Source organism: Meriones unguiculatus, chromosome 15 (genome assembly GCF_030254825.1).
Source record: "Meriones unguiculatus strain TT.TT164.6M chromosome 15, Bangor_MerUng_6.1, whole genome shotgun sequence".
Taxonomy (NCBI): Eukaryota; Metazoa; Chordata; class Mammalia; order Rodentia; family Muridae; genus Meriones; species Meriones unguiculatus.
In genome coordinates this window covers 73706129-73727676 of record NC_083362.1, presented here as the reverse complement: position 1 = coordinate 73727676, position 21548 = coordinate 73706129, and the positions used below count along the sequence as shown (strand labels likewise).

The 21548-nt window shown below is 46.1% G+C and overlaps 1 pseudogene; it reads right to left on the bottom strand.

The window, feature by feature from the left end:
- Nucleotides 1-7848: 7848 nt before the first annotated feature.
- On the bottom strand, nt 7849-19566 carry LOC110545548 (transcription factor BTF3-like; annotated as a pseudogene).
- Nucleotides 19567-21548: the final 1982 nt, after the last annotated feature.

The following is a 21548-nucleotide window of genomic DNA, read 5'->3' as shown; positions in this document are numbered from 1 at the left end:
GTTCAGCTGGACTGGAACAGGAGAATCAATACATTGATTACAGACATGCTGTCTACTTTCCTGAACAGTACAGCCGCCTTCTTCCTCTGCTTCAACGCCCAGAGGGATTTGTCTGTGTTGGAGAAAGGATTCTTAAAAAAGATTTGTTTTCATTACTTTTAAGTGTGTGTGTGTGTGTGTGTGTGTGTGTGTGTGTGTGTGAGCATGTGTGGGTGCAATCAGATTCTCTTGAGCTGGAATTACAGGTAAGCCACCAGACATGGGTGCAGGGAATTGAACCCAGGTCCTCTGCAAAGAGCAGTATGCATTCTTAACCATTGAGCCATCTCTCCAGCCCTGAGAACTGATTTTTTGAGAAGAGAAATGGGTAATGTGAAGCCTGAAGTTTTCCAAAGTCAGTCTTCAAAGGTAACAACCACTTGCTTTTTCGGTTGTCAACACAGAAAACATAGCTCACACCCTAAAGGGTATAAGCAATAGTTTATACTGGAGACAAATATGCCCAGGAAAAATAGATTTAGTTTGCTCCAAATACTGTGTTTTAATATGGTCATGATTTCATGCAGTTTTTATAGTAGCAGAACAAGAAAAAGCACAAATCAAGATAATTTTTAAAATAGATATATGAAAGTATTAAGCAGTCAGGTCCAGTTCTGTCTACTATATGCCCCAGATGACAGGCTTAGCCTTTCGGTTGGGGAAGTAGGGGTCTGTAGACTCTAAAGGATTTACCTAATAGTCATGAATACGTGAGGTCAATCACAGAGGTGGACTAAGAGTTCAAGAATATTTGGCTCTGGCCCTAAAACATTGCAACCCTCCACAGTCATGATAACTTATAGAATCTTTAACACAAATGTGACTTTTTTTTCTGGGAATTTGATTTGATTCAACCATGGGAGAGAGTCTGGGTGGAGAAAGAGAAACTCTGAAATCCAACAGGGCAGTCATCACCCTTCAGAGTCCAAAACGGACCCCACCACAGGACCACGCGGCCCAAATGATCACTGACATGCTATTTAAGCTACCTTGTTCTACAAGGGTGCACTCTATAATTTAATTCTTTTTTTTTTTTTTATTGATCTGCACCTATATCCAGTTTTAAATGCCACATCTTTCTTTGAGTGTCAAGGTTAGCCATGTCCCCTTCTGGGATGTCTCTCTGGAAATGGTACTAAGGTTTACACTGTATCTGAGATTATTTTCAATTCTCTTTTCCAAGATAATTAGAACCCAAGTGAAGAACATTTTTCATGTGTGCTTTGGTCAACAAAAGGAGTCATCTTGTGGTCACATATTGTTTCAGAACATACAGCTTTTATATATGGCTTATCCAAAGCCATAGTTCTTGGACTAAGATATCCTTAAATAAAAACCTTGTTCTAAAAGACGGTATTGCTTGAAACATGGGAATCAGTAAACTGAAGGGTAACATCTAGGAGCTAGAAAAAATGAAAAATAAAATACAAACAAAATCCCAGGAAAAACACAATGACAAAACCAGAAATACACAAGTCATTGAAAAATAAAAGTGAATTTTTAGCTTAACCCAAACCCCCTGGTAACAGCATTAAAAAAAAAAAAAAAAAAAGAAATATGCTTACATGAACCTAAATGATCAAGAAGAAAACTTCAAATGCCCAGCAAAATTCAACTTCCAGGCCCATGTACCTCTCCAGGTTCAAATCCAGAGTATCCAGGAAGATACCCCAAGTTCCTCTTCTTCCTAGAACCCCAGATTTCTTCAACCAGATTCTCCACAAAACACTGAAGATGTCCAATTTCCAGTACAGTGGGGGAAGACACAATTGAATCCTGAGTGCAGAGAGCTCAAGAGTGTGTCTGTGTAAGACTTTCCAGGGGTGGGTGGATAAACAGTCCCCAGATTCCCGCTGCTGCCCTGGCTCAAGCTGCTGCTTCCTCCTGATGCTGGCCTGTTGCACCTCCTGGCTTTCTCAGCACAGCTCTCTCTCAGCATGCTTGTCTCCCCTCGGCAGACTCTCCCTCTAGAATTCTGGGGCACCTCACATTGCCTTTCTGCTTCCCTCGGCTTCTCTCCTTATAGCTTGGTTCACACAATACTTTGTTTAAAAAAAAAAAAAAATCCTGCCCCTTCCATGTCACTTCCTGCCAACAGATCCAAGATCTGCTTGAAAGTATGACTCATGGGACCTCCAAAGGGCTTTTCCAAGCTCCATGGACAAGCCCAGAAACTGGGGGTTCCAGAAGGGAAGGAATTTTCCAGTCAACCTCCATGAGCTTTCAAACATTGGCTACTTACCTTGGCTCATGGACCATGTAGAGCACTTCTAAATCTGTACCCTGGGAGCATCTGTAAGAACTAAGAAAGGACTAGAGGGCTCTGCTAGAAGAGCTTGGGCCTGGAAAAGGAGCCACAGTTGGCCATGCTTCTTACTGTGTGGGTCACAGCTCTCTTCACAATCGCCGGTAGGGCAATAGGTCCAAAAGTGCTTCCCGGAGAAAAAAATTACCCAAACTCACCAAGCCCTGTGCACAAAAACCCACCATCCTTGTGCACAAGAACCTACCAATCCTTGAGCACAAAGTTCCACCAACCCCTGAAAACAAAATTCCCTCAACCTCCAAGCTTGCCCCGAGATCAGGCACATAGTACCTCCAATCCCAGGATATCCCTTCCCCAAGAAACCTTGTGTAAAGCCTGCCTTCTGCTTTTCACCTGAGCAGAGAGAGCCACCCTCTTGTGTCTTTCCCAGTAAATGTCTTGCGTGGGGTTTGCTGTGAGGTGTGACTCCGTGGTATTCCTTGGCCCCTGACGGCCAGGATGCCTTTCCCTTCAGAGCTATAACACTTACGTGGTGAAAACTTCCCCCTCAGAGCTGAAACACTTTATGAGGGGAAGCCTTTCCCTTCTGCATTGTAACACTTACACTACAGAGCTTCTCTGCTCAAGAATTTCTGGGTCTCTGGCTACTTCACAGCTGCTATGGGGGCTCTGGTTAGCAACCAGTGGTGGCATCACCCACAGCTTTAAGACACTTCTTCCTGTCCCCAGGGGTATAGGTGATAGTCAGCTCCAAGACACTTCCCATACAGGGACAGTAACTTCTGCTCCTTGGCCATCCCACCCTTTGTCTTTCATCTCTGCAGCATCATAGATGACAAGGGTTTCAGGAGACCTGCAATTGCCTCCCTAGGAGGAAGGGTCCACACATGTGTCACCCCAAACTCTACAGCCCTGCTGGATCATTTCCCTTGTCTTACATTCTGCAGAAATTTCCTACATGTTCCTGACATGCCATTTAAGTGTGCTGTTCCCAGTGTCCGATGCCTTTCTCTTCTGACTTTACTCTCTTGATTCAAAACTAGGACAGGAGAGACATATTGAATGCCGTACTTTGCAGACCACTTGAACCAAAATGTCAGTGTCCTGGTAAAGCGGGTTTTCTTCCTGTTTATTAAGTCAGGACACAACCAGACATCATGCTGCTTCTAAAGTAAGGGACTTTGAGCACCAAGAATGCCAGGCTGGCAAGTGCTGCATCCAGGGGTGCTAGAAGAGCCCAAGGACCAGTCCAGCCAGTGCCTTGGGACAGCAAGTGCCCTCCTCACTACCCCCAACTGGCACTATCTAAACCAGCCCTTAGAGCACAGAGGCAGGAGGACCAAGTTTTCAGAGTCATGGCTCTCACTTTCTCTTTCAAGCGGGGACCTTATTTTCCTCCAGAAACTCATTTCAGAGGAGTTTTTCTTCCCATTCAGAGCTAATGACTAGAAACAAAGATGTCCCTGTCACCTTCTTATGAACACTGAAATTAGGTCAAGGTGGAGGACAGCAGAAAATGAAGTCCCAACTGTCTGCCAGGGGGCCTGTTAAGCCTACTCTTTCCTGAAAGGCAATCTCCTCAGACTTTTGTGAGCTCTGAATTTGGAGTGGCACAATGCAGATCCAGGATGCAGAAGTGGAAACGATAAACTCGGAGGGGCTCCACAGAGTCTATTTTTAAGCCAGTCCGTGACCTCATCAGGAAAACACAGAATTCGTAAGGAAAGGGATGTCACAAGTAGTGACAGTCAGCTCCTCTTCAGTGACCATCAAGCATTGGCACAGTCAGTAGCCCTTCCTGCCCCAGAATGCCTCAGGCTTCAAAGCGGGGGTTGTCCACCTGCAAGGAACCCCTGTTCTAAATTCTTTTCCTCCACCTCCCCAGTTCACGCTCTTCAGCTCCTCAAAGACTTCCTCCCCATTTCAGGAAGAAGAAACAAAAAGAGTAAGGTCACTGTAGTTCACTAGTCTGGACTTCATTAACCTCAGAACTGGAACAGTTGTTTCTCCAGACCAGCTAGGTTGTGATGTAAACATCCCTCCCCCCACACACCTTCCACAGCACCCTCCACTCCATCCCCTCCCACCTCCCCCACCACCCTAAGCTATCCATACCCCCTCAACAGCTCCACTAGGCCAGGGGTGGGGAGGTTGGAACTAGAGACCTGGCCTTAGACACCAGATCTGTGGCTCCTTATCACTGTGTGACTCTTCTGTCCCACGTGGTGGCAACTGCCCACCACTGATCCCAGCACTTGAGAGGCAAAGGCAAGCATATCTCTGTGGGTTCAAGGCCATCTTGATCGGCCAGGACTACGTAGTGAAACCCTGTCTCAAAACACAACAAAGCCCCTCATTACTCTTGCAACTCTAGAAAACACTGCTTTCTCTAAGTTCAGAAAGATGGATTTCAACAGGGCAGCTGGGGGATTATTGATCACTTGTTCTTGGGATGCTGCCAGGGTGGAGCACTGTTCTCCTGGAGTCTGTAAACATGACCGTATCTAGAAAGAAGATCTTCGCAGATAAGATCACATGACTGATACTGAAGCCAGGCTGGGCCTGGGGTGTGCCTTAATTCAGTAGCAAGAATCTTTATAACAAGAGGGAAATGAGACACAGAGAGGGAAGGGGACTGTGTGCCAGTGAGAATGGAAAGAGTGGAGCCATGAGCTCATTGTTTACTTAGGACCAGCTAAGGTTTAAGGCCACCTGGGAATGGAAGAGGCAAGGAAACACTCTGCAATGGAGTCTTTAGAAGGTGATCTGCCCTGCAGATACTTTGATTTTGGATTTCACATCCCCCAAACACCATTGTTCATGGTGGAAAGTTTGTCATAATGTGTTACAGTGGCCTGGCCCACCTATTATATACCATTGCTTAGCACAGTGCCTGATGCAAAGCAAGCCAGTGGTGGGTCATGTGTCTGGATGTCTTGTAGGTGCCGATAAACGTCTGTGGAGGGAAATAAGCATATTAAAGCATATATCTGAAGTACATTTTTAAAAAAATGTAGGAGCCAAAGAGATGACTCAGCAGTAGAAGTGCTTGCTGCATACATGTGAGGACTAGAATTCAGGCCGAGGAAACCCACTTAACTGCTAGGTGGGCACAGTGGTCCTCCTGGAATACCAGGCATGGAAAGAGAAGACTGGAAATTCCCCCAAAGCAAGCAGGCTAACGATATCCGTGAGCCCTGGGCTTGATTAAGAGGGCCTTCCAGAACCTGGAAACAACCCAGATGTCCCTCAGTTGCTGAATGGATGCAGAAATTGTGGTACATGTACACAATGAAATATTACTCAGCAATTAAAAACAAGAAATCATGAAATTTGCAGGCAAATGGTGGGAACTAGAAAAGATCATCCTGAGTGAGTTATCCCAGAAACAGTAAGACACATGGTATATACTCACTTATAAGTAGATATTAGACATATAAGATAATCATACTAAAATTGTACACCTAAAGAAGCTAAGCAAGGGGGGCCCTGGGTAAGATGCTCAATCCTCATTCAGAAAGACAAATGGGATAGACATCGGAAGAGGGAGAAAACAAGGAATAAGACAGGAGCCTACCACAGAGGGCCTCTGAAAAGAAAATTCACCAAGTATAAACCTAGGAAGACATGAAGAGAGATAAAGCAGGTAGCTCTAATTGGGAGGAAGCAAGGAGAAAAAGAAAGAGTTCCAGGTCACAGTGGGACTGCAGCTCCTGAGGGACATGCAAGAAGCGAGAGGTACCAGCAGGGCATCAAAGCAGATGCTGAAACTCAGCGCCAAACTTTGGGCCGAGTGAAAGAAAGGGGAGATAGAGAGACCTGGAGGGGACAGGAGCTCCGCAGGGAGAGCAACAGAACCAAAAAATCTGGACCCAGGGGTCTTTTCTGAGACTGAAATTCTAACCAAAGACCATTCATGGAGCTAACCTAGAATCCCTGCACAGATGTAGCCCATGGCAACTCAGTGTCCAAGTGGTTTCCCTAGTAATGGAAACAGGGGCTGTCTCTGACATGAACTCAGGGCTGGCCCTTTGATCACCTCCCCCTGAGTGGAGAGCAGCCTTGCCAGGCCACAAAGGAAGACAATGCAGCCAGTCCACCCTGATAGGCTAGGGTCAGATGGAAGAGGAGGAGGACCTCCCCTATCAATGGACTGGGGAAGGAGCATAGGAGCAGAAGAGGGAGGGAGAATGGAATTGGGAGGGGATGAGGAAGGGTGCTACAGCTGGGATACAAAGTGAATAAATTATAATAAATAAAAAAGAAGGGGGAGATAGAAAGACCTGGGGAAAACAGAAGCTCCACAAGAAGAGCAACAGAACCAAAAAAATCTGGGCATAGGGATCATTTCTGAGATTAATACTCCAAACAAGGACCATGCATGGAGATACCTAGAACCCCTGCACAGAAGTAGCTCATGGCAGCTCAGTGTCCAAGAGGGTTCCCCAGTAATAGGGAACTGACATGAACTCATGGGCTGGCTCTTTGATCACCTCCACCTGTGGGGGGAGCAGCCATACCAGGCCACAGAGGAGGACAATGAAGCCAGCCCTGATGAGACCTGATAGGCTAGGGTCAGATGGAATGGGAGGAGAACCTTCCCTGTCAGTGGACTGGGGGAGGGGCATGGGAGCAGAAGAGAGAGGGAGGGTGGGATTGGGAGGGCATGAGGGAAGGAGCTACAGCTGGGATTGGCTACAAAGTGGATAAATTGTAATAAATAAAAGTAAATAAATAAAAAAGAAAGCAGAAGGGGAAAAAAAGAGACCCTGCCTGGACAAACAAGGCAGAAGAGTGATGGAAGATGATTCCTGACATCAGTGTCAGTCTTGGATCTCCACATGCACATACACATATCTACCCATCAACACATACTTACACATACATGCACACCACACATATAAACATGAGAAATGGGAAAAATAAAACACACTTCAAAGAAAGATTTCAACAGAAAACACATCTACAAGAATGTGGTATTAAAATCTATGAAGGTGTAAGATTAGCACAATAGCTAAATGATCACACATCTGTACGATAGAACCATAAAGAACGTTTTTAAAGCATTTGTAAAGGTTTTAATAATACTGAATCAAGATACCATTTCAGTGTAGAGAGGTAATGATAGGTAATTGTAAGTTTTCTTTTTCTTTATGTGTGTGCATACACACACAATATATGCCTGAGAAAGTACATATTACATCTACAAGAAAGTTTACCTTTAAAAAAATTTCAATTCATCACATAATCTGTAAACTTAACAGCATCTAACTCCTTACCATCTTTTTTATTGCAGCATAGATTTTTACATATGAGTGTAGCATGTTCCGTGTCTGAGGAAGTGCTTGCAAAATGAGTGACCGAGGACCAAGCTTACATTTGCAACCTGAAGGATGTTCCCACTTGGGCTTGGAACAGCGTTATGTCTTGCAGGGAAATTCCTGTGAAATTATTGTCTGAGGCTCTGCTCAGCCTGCAGATATGAGCCGGGTGAGATCAACCCATCAGTCAGCACCGGTGTCATGACTGCCTTGCACCCATTGTCATACCAGGCCTGAAGGTGAAAAGAAAGTTAAAGAGAGGTTTGTAGAGTTTGGAGAAGCAGCTGCAGGCCTTACAATTCAATATGCTGGAGAGGGTGGATCTTCTCTAGAATAAAGCTGGGTGATATCAGAGCAGAACTCTAGTAGAATGTAGTTTACTCTGCCATGATATATACCCACATGCCTATGTGGGCCTGTTGAGTTTACTCAGGCCTACTGAAAATCAATGTTATCAAGGCATGCAACGCCAACTCTGTTCCTAAGCTTAACCAGGCCACATGATTTCTCTTGTATGTAGATCAGTGGTTCTCAGCCTGCCCAATGCTGCAGCCCTTTAATAAGCTCCTCATGTTGTAGGGACCCCAGACATAAATTAATTTTTTTAACTAGGCAAAGAATTTTATGACCCTTTTCTAAACTTTATTCCCAGACCCCTTCAGCTTAGCTTGCTGTGAAGAATGAACCGCATATAAGCAAAAATCAGAAAGAGCTGTGGTGTCCGGGGGCCTTGGCTTAAAAATGTTAGAGATTTAGATTTTATCAGATCCTTCAACAAAAGAATTTTCAAAGCAGCCATGATATAAAATAGCAGCTCCTGTAACTTCTGCAAGAATCACCTTCCTCAGAAGTTGCCTCAGTTTGGTGTGCCTCATTCTTAGAAGCCTCATTGAAATTCTCCACCAGACCCAGAACTTCATCAACATCCGCTCCAACTGGGGCTTTTCCATCCACAGATTGTTTGGGCAGAACTTCAGCCAGCCTCCCTAAACTAGTCAGACTGTCTGCACCAAGCTGGTTTAGGATGCTGGGAAGCCTTTCTGTCAGCTGCTTTGCCTCAGCGTGGCCTGTAATGGTGAAGGTGTTTGTTACCAGAGACGCCTGAACTTTCAGGGTTGTTAAAATGCTTTGTAAACCTCTTCACCTTTTCAAAACCAGAAATATTGTTTACCGCTAACTTCTTTAAGGAGAACTGTAGTTTTTATCGTCTGCTGTGGCTGTTCTGTGAACCACCTTCTTTCTTCTGTGAGCAGATCCTTCTCTACCAAAGCACAATTGTGCCTGCAGTTTGGTGAGTTTTCCTGGTTCATGATTGTTTCTTTTATCTTGTCAGAGTGGAAATGGGGCTGCGAAGGGGACTAGGGTTTGTGCTCAAAGGATTTTGGGCAGACCAGCTGAGATAAGGCACACATAAGAGGACTCAAAATGGCAGCTAGAGGAAGTCCAGAAGTTCGTAAAATGATTTTTGTTACTACTTCATAACGGCCTTTTTGCTACTGTTATGAATCATGATGTAAATACCTGTGCTTTCCAATGGTCTTTTTGGGGGAGGGGTAGAGCGCCACAGGTTGAGAACTGCTGATATAGGTAAAGCCGGACACAGCGCAGCATTCTAACTAGTGAGCACCTCATTGTGAGAGGCAGCCTGGTGGCAAACAGAGGCTACGTGGAGCAGAATCATGGCCTTCAGACCACAGCCCAGCTCAGCTTCATGTGACACCAGTGCCAGCTCTCCATCCACCAATCAGGCCACCCAGAAAACATGTCCTTCCGCCTCAGTCAGATGCCTGGATGATGTGACACAGTCTGTGCGTAGCAAGGTACTTTGCCAGGTACGACACACCTGTAATCTGAGGACTCAGGAGACTGAGGGAGGAGGATCATGAGTTCAAGGCCAGACTAGACTACACAGTGAGACCTTATCTCAACAACAAAGTGGTTGGTGAGTGAGATAAGGAGAAAAGCTGAGCCTAGATACTTCAACAACAATGAAGAAAGGTTTGATTAAAAATTTTAAATAAAAAAGAAAGAGGTTTCTTTGTCTTATAATTTTGGAAGCTGAATGTGCAAACATGATGATGGCTTTGGTCTCCTAGCCATCCTGGACGGTAGATGATGGCTGGTGGTGGGATCATGTGTGACAGGGTGGTCATCTGGCAATGGAGGAGCCCTTCTTTATAACAGCCGCCTCTTGTGGGAGCTAGCTGATGTCCAAGGGGACCTACATTAATTTCTTTTGAAGCCAACAACCTCATGCCCCCCCCAGCCATGTCCTGTGGCTTTCCACCTCTTAAATCCTCCACCACCCCTTAACACTGAGGACCAAGCCTCCCATAACACACATGCTTAGGAGACACCTTGCTGTCCTATCTAGAGCATGGTCACACTTCCCTGTACAGTTAATCAAAGTCTGCCTTCCGTTCACTTCCAATTGCTAAGTGAAGTACATCTGTGTCCTGTCACAGGGCAGGGTACACATGTGCACATACAAGCAACCATTTTGCCCTTGCCCTAAAACGCTTCCCAGAGTTTGGAAGCTGAATGACTCCAGAAGAATACTAAGTTAGAAGACAAGATTGAAGCAAGCTTCGGGCTTCCTTTATGTTGGGGAAGGGTGGTGATGTTGAGTGTGGTCTCCTGGGGCCACAGAATATGAGCATTTAGATGTTTTCCCTGTTGTTTAATCAGAGGATGCTCAGGAATGTTTTTTTTTTTTTTATTGTTTACTGGGCAGAGAAAGAGAAAACTTATTATCTATGTACTTGCAGCACAGGCAGCCAAGAGGGAAGACACTGTTAGCTACTCCGGGAAGAGCACTGTCTCTGAGTCATTGATGCCGCAGTTCAAAGAACTTCAGCTCCATAATGCTGCAAGGAACAAACTGTCCCAACACAGACAGGAATGTCTGTACCAGGGCTCTGTCTGTGTCAGATATAGACAGTGGCACCAAAAATTCAATTATGGATCCAACTTCATGATGAATGACCGTCACAGTTTCCCAACAGACATCTGGAAGTCTGGGATTGCTATGAAAGAGGCAGGTAGCCCAGTCGGGAAGCTTTCTTGAGTTCTTACGTGAGCTATTTTTAAGATCCAGGTTAGCATGTGATGGCATTTGGACAAGTTGTATTTCACTGCCCCAGAAATCTCCCCCAGTTCAAATAGTCCTCAGTGGGGAATTCTGCAGGTCTCTACACAGAAAGATGTAGGAGGAAAGGGACTGGATGTGGGCCCCAGGTCTGTACTCCCCTCCATCCCCACCAGCTTTTCTATAATGAAAAGCCTCACTAAATCTCCATAATTCTAAACTTCTGTGAAGTTATTTTCACTATTTAGGAAATTTAAGTGACTATTGGCCAAATTGGTGGAGCGGCTGTTAGCTCTCTCTTAAGCATGTTTTAGACAGTCAATAAAGTGTCCTATCACAAGGTTAGAGAGTCCATGTAAACCTCATCAATACACTAAGATCCTGCTCTGAGCTCTCCACATCCCAGTGGCCTCCTCTACAGTTCTAGAGGTTTGGAAGTTTAAGGTTGAGGGCCTGGGATTTGGTAAGAGACTTTCAATTGTATCATCTCATGTGTAGAATGGTAGGGCAAAAGAAATATGAGTGGAGAGAGACAGAAATAGAGACAGAGATACAGACAGAGATAGAGATGGAAATAGAGACAGGGATACAGAGATACAGACAGAGACAGGGAAAGGGATAGAGATACAGACAAGGATATAGACAGAATTCATAGGCCACAGATAACTGTTCATATGAAACAGATACTTGTGGTAACGGTAACATGGCATCATCAGAATGTGAATGCCCAATTAATTACTGAATGAGTGAGCAGTCTTCATGACCAACACAATTCTTGAAAGTCCCACTGTCTACAGAAGGGCAGTGAAGTTCCTGCACACTGCAGGAAATTTCTTCAAACCGCCCCACCCACTAACCCCACCATCTGTTCCCCTTCTCCCCTGAAGCTCTAGGGTTCTAGTTGTGCCTCCAGGTTAGAGGCCCACTGAGGTCCTTCGTCTGACTGCTCCTGGAGACAGTCACCAGCCAGATATTTATTCAAAAGAGTCAAACCCCTGCACCCCTGGTCCTAACAGAAGGAGAGATTTAGTCAGAATGCTGGGACCTATAAATACAGTCAGGCATCTCCTTTGTGTGTTTGATTGTCATTTGAGGGACAAGAAGCCCGAGGGGTGGAGGAGACCTGTTTAGAGATGAGTAGATGCGAATATAAATAGTTACTTCAAGATAAATTGAAACGCCAGGCCGTAAGCACAGGCGGCTTGGGGGAAATTACAGCTCAAATGCAGGAAGGACCAGATGAGGCATACGAGGTTGCATATAATTTTATTCTACTCTCACACTCTGTGGGAAGTAACTAGCATGAGTCTGACTCCTCATCTCCCTTCTCCAGACTTCCGTCTTGATCTGGCCAGACTCAGTTCAGCTACTTCTGTGTTGATCTCTGCTGTCTGCTTTTCAGGCATCTTACGAGCATAGCTGAATAGCTGTCCCCTGGACAGAAGGGTCCATTCTCTGGGTCACTGTGGTTTACCCCGATTTACTTACTAGGTTTCCCAGGGCCACTCGGCAAATGCATGGCAGCTCCCGCCTGCCTACATCCCGTCTGCCTGATCCTGTATCTCAGAGGTATGGAATCTGCTTCTGCCTGTCCTACAAGCAGACCTCCGTATGTGTGTCCACATCACTGCCACAGCATGCACACACACAATACAAACAACACCTGCCATGCAACACACAGCACACACATAAATATCACATATAGCACACACAGAGAGAAGGTACACAACACACATACAGAACTCTCACAGCACACATAGCATACACACCTACAGAACACACAGGGAGAGTGCACAACACACATCTGACCAAATACATCTGACAGAAAATACACAACACATGTGACACCCCATATCATACACAGCAAAGGAACACAAACACACATACACACGCAAGTTTTCTTTTTGTACTGTGGGGTCTAGAGGTCTGACTTGTCCCCTTGCCTCACGGTGACCCTGAATCTGGTATGAGTCACTCTGCTGACAAGTTCCTGAAACCCTTCAGACTAAGGATGCTGACTCACCCTGCCCTGGTAAATGTGCTGTCTCTACACCCAGAGATTTGGAAGGCTGTGCTGAGGCTCTTCCTCCATAATAGAGCTGTGAAAGTGGACACATCTGAAGACACTTTTCCCTCCTGGGTGGATCTGACGGTACACTTGCTAATAAACCGCCACACTGGCATTTTGATTAAAGAACTAGCTGATGCGTGCAGAAGATCAAAATATACCAAGTGGATTTTAGCCTTTATTAGCCTTTATTACAGGGACCTGGTGCTCTTGAAGGATCTAATTGTTCCCATCAGGGTCACGTAATCAGCTCCCATGCCTGCTTGCCCACAGGGAGTGCGTGTTTAGTTCCCTGTGGATGGGATTTGCACACCAGCTCACTGAAGGGGCAAATAGAAATGGCCAAATCTGTTGAGATGATGGAGAGGCTCAATCCTGACTCTCCCTCATTCTCGTCTCCTGATTGTCTCTCCTTGTTCGCTCCAGTTACACTGGCCTCCTGGAACTTGGGTTTTTTGTTTTGTTTTACTTTTTCTTTTTCCAGTTTCCCAGTGAAGGCCTTGAGAAACTTGTTCCATTAAGTGATGAATGACCTACATTAGAAATGCGTAACAACCTGGTGTAATATGAAGACCTATCACCAATATATGTCTTTTTAAAAATTTCAGACTTCAATTGGCCATATAATTGTTGCACTGGCAGTCAAAGACACAGACAATAAAATTTAGGCCAGCCATGGATTTAAAAGCGAGAAATAAAAATTTCCTAAATTTGAACCTTGCTGTCTCCCCTTTCGTGATTATCTCAGATGCAGAACCTTCCTCCATTCTGTTCGCTTAGCCACAGGACTCCCCCCACACTCCGGGTTTACCCTGCCCCTTATTTGAGGACTCACCTCTTTCCTCGGTAGCCCCCAAGCTCCTTGCAGGAGACTTTCCATTTTAACAAGGAAAATGGCCCCCAGAATGAGTCATGGGGTTGGGACAGAGAGGGACTTTCACATGATGCCGTCTGGTTCTCTCATTTCGAGGCTGAGGAGTCTGAAGAGTAGGAAAGCTGGGCGATTTGTCTGAGGTTGGCAGAATCTTGACGCTGCAGCGAGATTTCAGGAGGGCGGGGAGGGGATGGTCTTATACTTCTGACAGTCTAGAAGAATCACGTTCCAGCAAAGAGCCCTCAAATCATACTCTGTAAGCAGCTCTCAGCACAACACAATCTCCAAACAGAATGCACACGGTGAATCTTAAAATGCGCTTTTTCTTAAGTATGTCTTCAGTCATTAGGCACCTTTTGTTGGGATCCCATTCTTAGATCAAGAGTGGTTTTTCTCAGAGACAGAAACTTGGGCAACTGTTTTCTTTAACTTTTCTCTTCAGATCTTTTCTGTCCTACTGAATTTTTCACAATAAGCAGACGAGATTTTTACAGAAATAAAAAAAAGAGCAAAATGTATTTTTTAAAATCTGCATATTCAAGTAGCATATTTTACCTTAATTATACAGGTGATTGGAAGTCTGTGGATCTGGCCTTAAAAACTGAGTGAAAGGCTAAAAACGCATGATAAAAGGACTATTAAATAGAACATAATTTAGCTAAATTTACGTGTCTACTCCTGGAAGCAAGTCTCAGTGTCCACGGGTGCCTTTTCTGCTGAGCTCACTCTGGGATGCTCCATTCTTTAAAACAACAACAACAGCCATTTGGGAGAACAGCAGGGGCTGCTGCAGAGCTACAGAGGAATTGTCATTTCCAGGGACTCTAGATCTAGCCGGAAAGATGCTCACACACTGTTAGGAACAGACAAGTCTAAACTAAACCAGCAAAGGTAAAATAAGAGGAGCCACGGCTGGAAAGAGGTCACTGAACTCTCAGTAGGTTATGGGGAGAACGCCGGATCTGCCTCTCACACAATCAGAGAGCCATGGACTTAGCAATTGTCTTGTTTGTTTTTGGCTTTTCGAGACAGGATTTCCCTGTGGAGTCCTGGCTATTCTGGAACTCTCTATGTAGACCAGTATGGCCTGAGAATCAGAGATTTGCCTGCCTCTGCCTTCCAAGTGCTGAGATTAAAAGCTTGTGTCAACACTGCCTGGCTAGCAATCATCTTATTATGTTACCCTGAGAACTAAGGCTCCAAGGAGGCACTGCACCTCTTTCCATCTGCCGTCTTCTCCTGGGCCTCTGCTGAATAGAGATGGAAAAAATGCAGCCGCCAGGGAGGAGCAGACTTGGCTTGCTGGCAAGAAAATGGGAAAAGTGAATTCGAAAGGAAAATGGGAAAAAGGAAGGCACAGTAAAAGAAACCTTATTCTGAATCTCCAAAATTGTGTTTGTTTGGCTGTTTGACCTTACTCGGTTCTGCCTTTTGATTGGCACCACCCTCCCAGACAACAGCACCAAGAAATGTGCTCATTTTTAGCATCTCACAACAAGCTTTGTTGTTTCCACAGCTTCCTGCACGTGCTGGTGCTCTCTCTGAGGAGACACCATATGACTCTACATGGAAGCTTGATAAAATGTCCAACTGATTCTTTGAGCTGTTTTAGATTTAGATGTAGATCTAGAAAAAAAAAGTGCCAAGTGTGTATTGCACCAAGAACAATGCCATGCCCACTTTAATGTGCACTTTTTTTTTCTTATAGCTTAAAATTATTTTTGCTTTGTAGTCCAGGCCAGCCTAGAACCCATGATCCTTCTGCCTCACTCAGCTTTCCAGGTGCTGAGATCACAGATGTATACTACCACATCTCCCTCCATCTCCTCTCCCCTTCCCTGCACACACGCCTGTGTGGGCAGGCACGCACCTGTCATGTATGTGAGTGCAGGCATGCACATACCATGGCATATTCATGAGGGTCAAGGGATGACCTTGGGTGTCTGTCCATCCTCATCTCTTTGTTGTTCCCCAGCCCACCTGGTCCTTGAGCTTCTGGGATTCTCCTGCCACCATTTACCCTTCCCCCATCTCCCAGTAGAAACCCTGGAATTATAAATGTGTGTTACCCTCTTGCTGAGGATTCTGGGGATCCAAACTCAGGTTTTCAAATTTGGTAAGCCACTTACAGAGCCGTCTCTTCAGCTCTGAGCAAGAAAACATTTGAGCTGGTGAGGATAACTACACTTCAGCTTCAGTAAGCTGAAAGATAACGAGCCTTACTTAGTAATGAGCCTTATATATTAACATGGGGCTATCTTTTTGTGGGTCAAAGGGAGTTGTGTATTACCTACCTCATGTGGGTCATCCTAAGACCTGGATTTTTTTTTTATGTTTAGATTTGATTTTATTTTATGTATGGGTGTTTTGCTGGCATGTATGTTTGTGTACCACATCTATTCTATGCCTGGGGCTCAAGGAAGCTGGAAGAAAGCATCAGATTCCTTGGGACTGGAGTTCCAGATGCTTGTGAGCCACTATGTGGATGCTAGCAATTGAACTCAGGTCCTTAGAAGGAGCAACAAGTGGTCTTAACAGCTGAGCCATCTGTTCAGCTTCTGGACCCCAGCTCAGCCCCAAACATTGATTAAGCACCCATTATGGGTAAGGCTCTGCTGTGGAGCTCATAATTCTGAGTGAGACCTGGTCCTTGCTCTCCAAGGAGGCAAGGGCAATGGTTTTAACTTGGATCAGACCTTCATCATAGCAGCTCTCAGATAAAAATGAGACTGGCAGACGGACACACAAGACACAGACATATGGGTTTGTGTTAGAAAAGTTTAGAGACCCTCCAGAAGCTGCCAGTGGTGACAGCTACTGTGCAATCCAGACAGCAGCTAGGATCTCCACGGGGACACACTGCCCAGCAGCTGTATGCTTTGTGTGGCAAGGCACTGGATGATGTAAGAGACAGAGGTAGAGGATGACTTTAAGAACATAGCAGGCAGATGTACGTTTGCGCTCACAGGCAGCATACACGAGGCCTACACAAGCTCAAGTCAGACAAAATCCCAACACCAAGGAATGGGGGGTGGGCACAAACTCCCACTCCTAGTCAGGAAGCTATTTGCAATCCATAGCTGCTGGAAGAGGCAAACTCAGTTTTCCTCAATGGAGTAATCCTGGGTGAATCAACTACACTCCGGGGCAGGGTCTATGCTTAGGAGTCATCAGCCAACACAAATTGAAGTCTTGTGTGTGTGTGTGTTGTTGTTGTTGTTATTGTTGTTGTTTTTTAATGAGAGAAAGAACATGAAGTTTTGTGGGTAGGGAGGTGGAGGAGGACCTGGAAGGAGTTGGGGGAGAGAAAAGAATAAGATAAAATTCTCAAAGAATAAATTTGTAAAGAAAAGAAACTCAAAGTCTCAGGCAGTAGAGGGGAGGGAGCAGGAAGCAGGCACACCTGGTCCCCACTAGGCTGGTTATTGTCTGGATCAAGGTAGCTCTTCACATGTGCTACGGTGGACGAACTTGAAGACAGGGAAGGAAGGCAGGTCAGAGACTTGGTGGGACAAGCTGCGCTTGACAGACTGAATCAGCTGGGCCCACACAGCTGAGCTCTTGGAGAAGTTGTAGCAAAAGGCTGAGGAGACACCCCAGTCAGTAAAGTGCTTGTTGAATCCTCAGAGTCCATACGACAGAGAGGCCAGGCACTGGGGCACATGCTTGTAATCTGACTGCTGGGTAGGCAGGGACAGCTGGATCCCGGGGCTCACTGGCCGGCCAGCCTAGCCTAGCTGTTGAGATTTGGGCCAGTGAGAGGACTTACCTCAAAAAACTATGTAGATAGGACATAGGAGGTTGTCCTCTAATCTCCACATGTGCATATGAGAACACATACAGACACACACACATATACACACATGCATGCATGTGCACACAAAGGATCATGACATTTATTTTCTTTGTTATCTAGTTGTCCAATCTTGGGCCTTTTGTTATGACTCCCCTTCACCTGGAAGCAGTCCCCTGGGTTATGCGAGAGTGAAGAAGATCCAGGCATCCTTGCATGCACAAAGCTGTGGACAGCCATGTCCGCAGAGTACTGTAAGGTTATTGGCCTGGAATGAGATGGGAATCGCTTGACCTCGCTCTTAGCTTACAGTTTCTTCATGGAGTTTTCCTGCCAGCCCCATTTATCTGCTTCCAAGCCCCGTGTTGGCCCTGGACAATCTTCATCTGTCTTAAACCCCCCTCCCCACCGCACTCCCCTTTATGAGCACTCACATACTGATGGTGAAGGAGCCCTGCCTGGAAGCACTTCCAAGATGGCTCAGCTGCCTGTGCTCCCGGGGAGAAGGGCCTTTTGCCTGACTGCAGTTCTCAGTGCCTTGGGAAAGCCCAGCAAATGAGATAGCAGAAATGGATAGCATTGTAAAACAGCCTTCAAAAGCTCCTCTGTGTGGAAATAGCTCCAGCTTTCCCGAATCATTGACTCAGGTAGCTTGTTGGATTGGAGTGAAACCTGGGACTAGAGCATTCTGCCACACGGAACCTGGCTGAGGACTGTCACCCACTTTTTTTTTTTTTTTTTTTTTTTTTTTTTTGGTGCAAAGAAGGTGTCTGCCTAACCTTGGATGATTAGTTCACTCTGAGCTAGTCCACTCCTGCAGAGCAGCATGGGACCTCAGTGATCAGTGAACAAACGAGGAAGAGCCGTTTGGGTACAGTATTGTAGGGTCAGCAGGCTTTCTTACAGTCCCCTTTATTTTTTTGTTATCTTTAAATCCCAAGAACTTACCAGTAGCACCCCAGAAAACCATAGAGTTTAGGGATGAAGAGAGGAGACAGTTTCGATGCTGTGGATAGAAATGGGTGGGGCTTCACTAGGAACTGGGAAAGGATAAACCAAGTCTGTAGCTGATGGCTACAGAAAAGAGACACAAAGGCAATGAAGGAAAGTAGAAGGCGGAGTAGCCCCCTTCCCTTGTAGGTCACACCCTTGAGCAGGAACCCCAGAAGCCAGGGAGAACAGGATTTCAAATAGACCCCCACAGGAGGCAGGGGGAAGCATGTTCTCAGCTCTTCCCTAGGAACTCGCCTTTGAGAGAAGCCTACGGTAGAACATGCTCCCTTGGGGTGGAATCTTCACAGCTAGGACCCTCTTTAAAGGTGACACTAGGGAGACAGAAAGGGGTCTTGGAAGGGCCTGGGAGCACACCTCATGAATGAGTAATGCCCTGATGTGGGGACTCAGTGAAGAAAGGCTTGAGGTTAGAGTTGAGGAGATGGGGAGTGACCCCTCAGCCTCCTTCCAGCCACCTCTATGGACCTAACACAGCTTATCGTTTTCAGTTCATCTGCAGATGGCTTATGTAGATGATTAACTGGGCTGTCGAGTTACGCTTCGGTGTGGTTAGGAGGGAGGACTCTCCCCTGGCTGGGCGCGACATCGTTAAGCTGCTCCTTGCTGTGGGGGCAGGAACACAGTAGAAAGCAGTTTCAAGGAAGAAGACTGTGTTCCAGCCCGACATGTTTGACAAGCCACCTCAGGAGTTATGGCTTCCTGAGCCTTTTGATCTCCATATCAGAGCCAGTCACCCGAGGGTCCCCACCAGCATGTGCAGTTTGTGGTTAGATGCCTTGCAAATGCCTCACCGAGTCGCTTTGGAGCTCTGGTTTAATTATTGACTTAGGTTTGATCACTCTGAACAGCTCATTCCCAGGGGTCATTGCCAAGGCAGCCGAGGCGGCCCCTGGGTCTGGGTGACACCACTCATTCCCACGGTGCTGAACTTGGGAGGAAACGATCCTGAAAACTTTGCTGGTTATTCCTCAGGGCCTCTGCCCTCACCTCACGATCTCGGTCATGTAGTCCAAGAACTTGATCCCCGCCAAGGGTAGAACTTGGTTCCCATTTCTATACGGCTTTGCCAGTGTTCTCTCGGGTGGACCCTGTCGCCCACTCATGCTCACATCTACTCTCTAAACCCGCCTGAGAATGGGCCCCTCTACAGAATAAAAGGGACAAAGGCGTTATAAATAGCAACTGTGACAATATTTTTGCAAACAGCGTCTCTACTTTGATTCTTTTCTTTCCCAAAGAGAATGCACACAGACATCAGGGACCAAGTGAAGAAACTCTGTGCAGTCTCTTCTTGGTGAAGGTGACTCCATAGTCCCCTTGCACCCAGCCTGAACTTTTGGGGCTACTTTCTGTCTCCATCACTAGGCAGTTATGACCCTGGCTCTTCCTCTGCCACTGACTTTCTGAATGACTTCTGCTGGCCCTGTGGGACACACACTCCTCCTCTTGTTGGAAAGCCTCCTGGGTGCTTCAGGGCGCGATTAATGTCTATAGAGCTCTGCACACACAGCGTCCTGTTAATGAGAAGCAGAAATCTGAGACAGGATGTGGTCTTCTCTGTCCTGGCTTCGTCAAGTTCTGGGCCAGTGCCTTTCCTGAGTGATCCAGTTGCTTCCAGCTGCCTCTAGTCAGCCACAGGGCATGGAAAACACACTGGTGACGTGTTCGGCAGCAACTAGCTCAGCTCTTTATAGGAAAGAACACACAGTTTACCGAGAGAGTCCGGAGGATACAGTTTCCCTTTTTACAGCCTGGCAGAGAGTGAGTGAGGCCTCCTAAGGAGAAAGCGAATCAAGGATTGCTGTGACTTAGTTTGTGGGCTCCATGAGTTTTTGAGCCTCAGGTGCCAACAGAGCTGCTAATGGGAGAAGAGTGTTACCGTTTGTGAGTGCTTGGGGGGCCTTGTCAGAAGTTCAAATGACAACACCCCCCCCCAATTTTTTCCTGGGGAAATCTTTCCCAACCCCCCTTTTCATTCAGTCAAATGAGAACTTTCAGTAAGGCCACAGGGTGGCTTTTGTGTGTCACCCTCGATGATTCCCCAACTCACCAGAACCTCAGAATGGTTATGGCAACCTTGCAAATGTTAGCCCCTAAACGCTTCCTCCTGTTTCTGATATGGGAGAAAAATAATTAAAATGACTTTGGCCTAACACCTCATTTTCTCCTTTCTGATGTTAAAAGAAATTGCATCTTTGTGGGGGAGGTCCTCTTAGAGAATGGTAGTCCCTAAGTAGTGGGTTGCCTATGTCTGGCCTGGGGTGGGGGGGCGGTGCCTTTGCAGTTACAGGTTCATTCACAGCAACCGAAAGGCCTTATGGTGCAGGCAGTTCTTCATCTCACTGTTCCTCATTGGTCTCTCTGGACACCAGCTTACATTTTATCTCAGCCTAGAGCCTGACCATGGAAATAAAGGAACCGGTCCATGTTATAAACCAGCCTCCCTGGAGAATCCTTGTAGGGGAGAGGGGATACAGAACTGCATTGGTAAACAGAGATGTGAAAAATCAGCCTCAGATAACAAGCCCTAGTCAGAACCATGCCTGTGGGACCTCCTGTGAGTCTTTTTGTTAAAGTTGTCTATACATTTGGAGTCTAAATTAGAGGCAAGAGGTGGAAATGATTAGAAGGAAGTCAGGGTAGTGCTTTATTTCGCATGAAACAATTAAATAGACTTTATGTGTGTCTTTCATGAGACAGAGGGTTTCTTAATTAGATCTAGGAAATTTACTTTTACTACAGTGATGATGATTTCCCTTTGACACCACCAGAACAGGATAAGGTGCAAAGCAAGCAAATTGTTCAGAGGGTCTTTCCAGGGCAGGGGGCATGAGGGTCCAGCAAGGAGGAGATAGGGCATATGTCACACAGGTAAAGACTGCCGAACTCACGAAGGCCAGGGTAAGTTGAAGCTGAAAGACATAAGACTTTGTCTCCAGGAGAAGGGGCTACAAACTTCAACCTGTGGGTGAAGCAGAAGCACCAAGGAGAGCCAGCTGGGGAGATAGGTCAGAAAGTAAAATGCTTCTCAGGCAGATGTGAGGAACTGAGTTTGATCCTCAGAACCCATGTCTGCAGCAGCCAT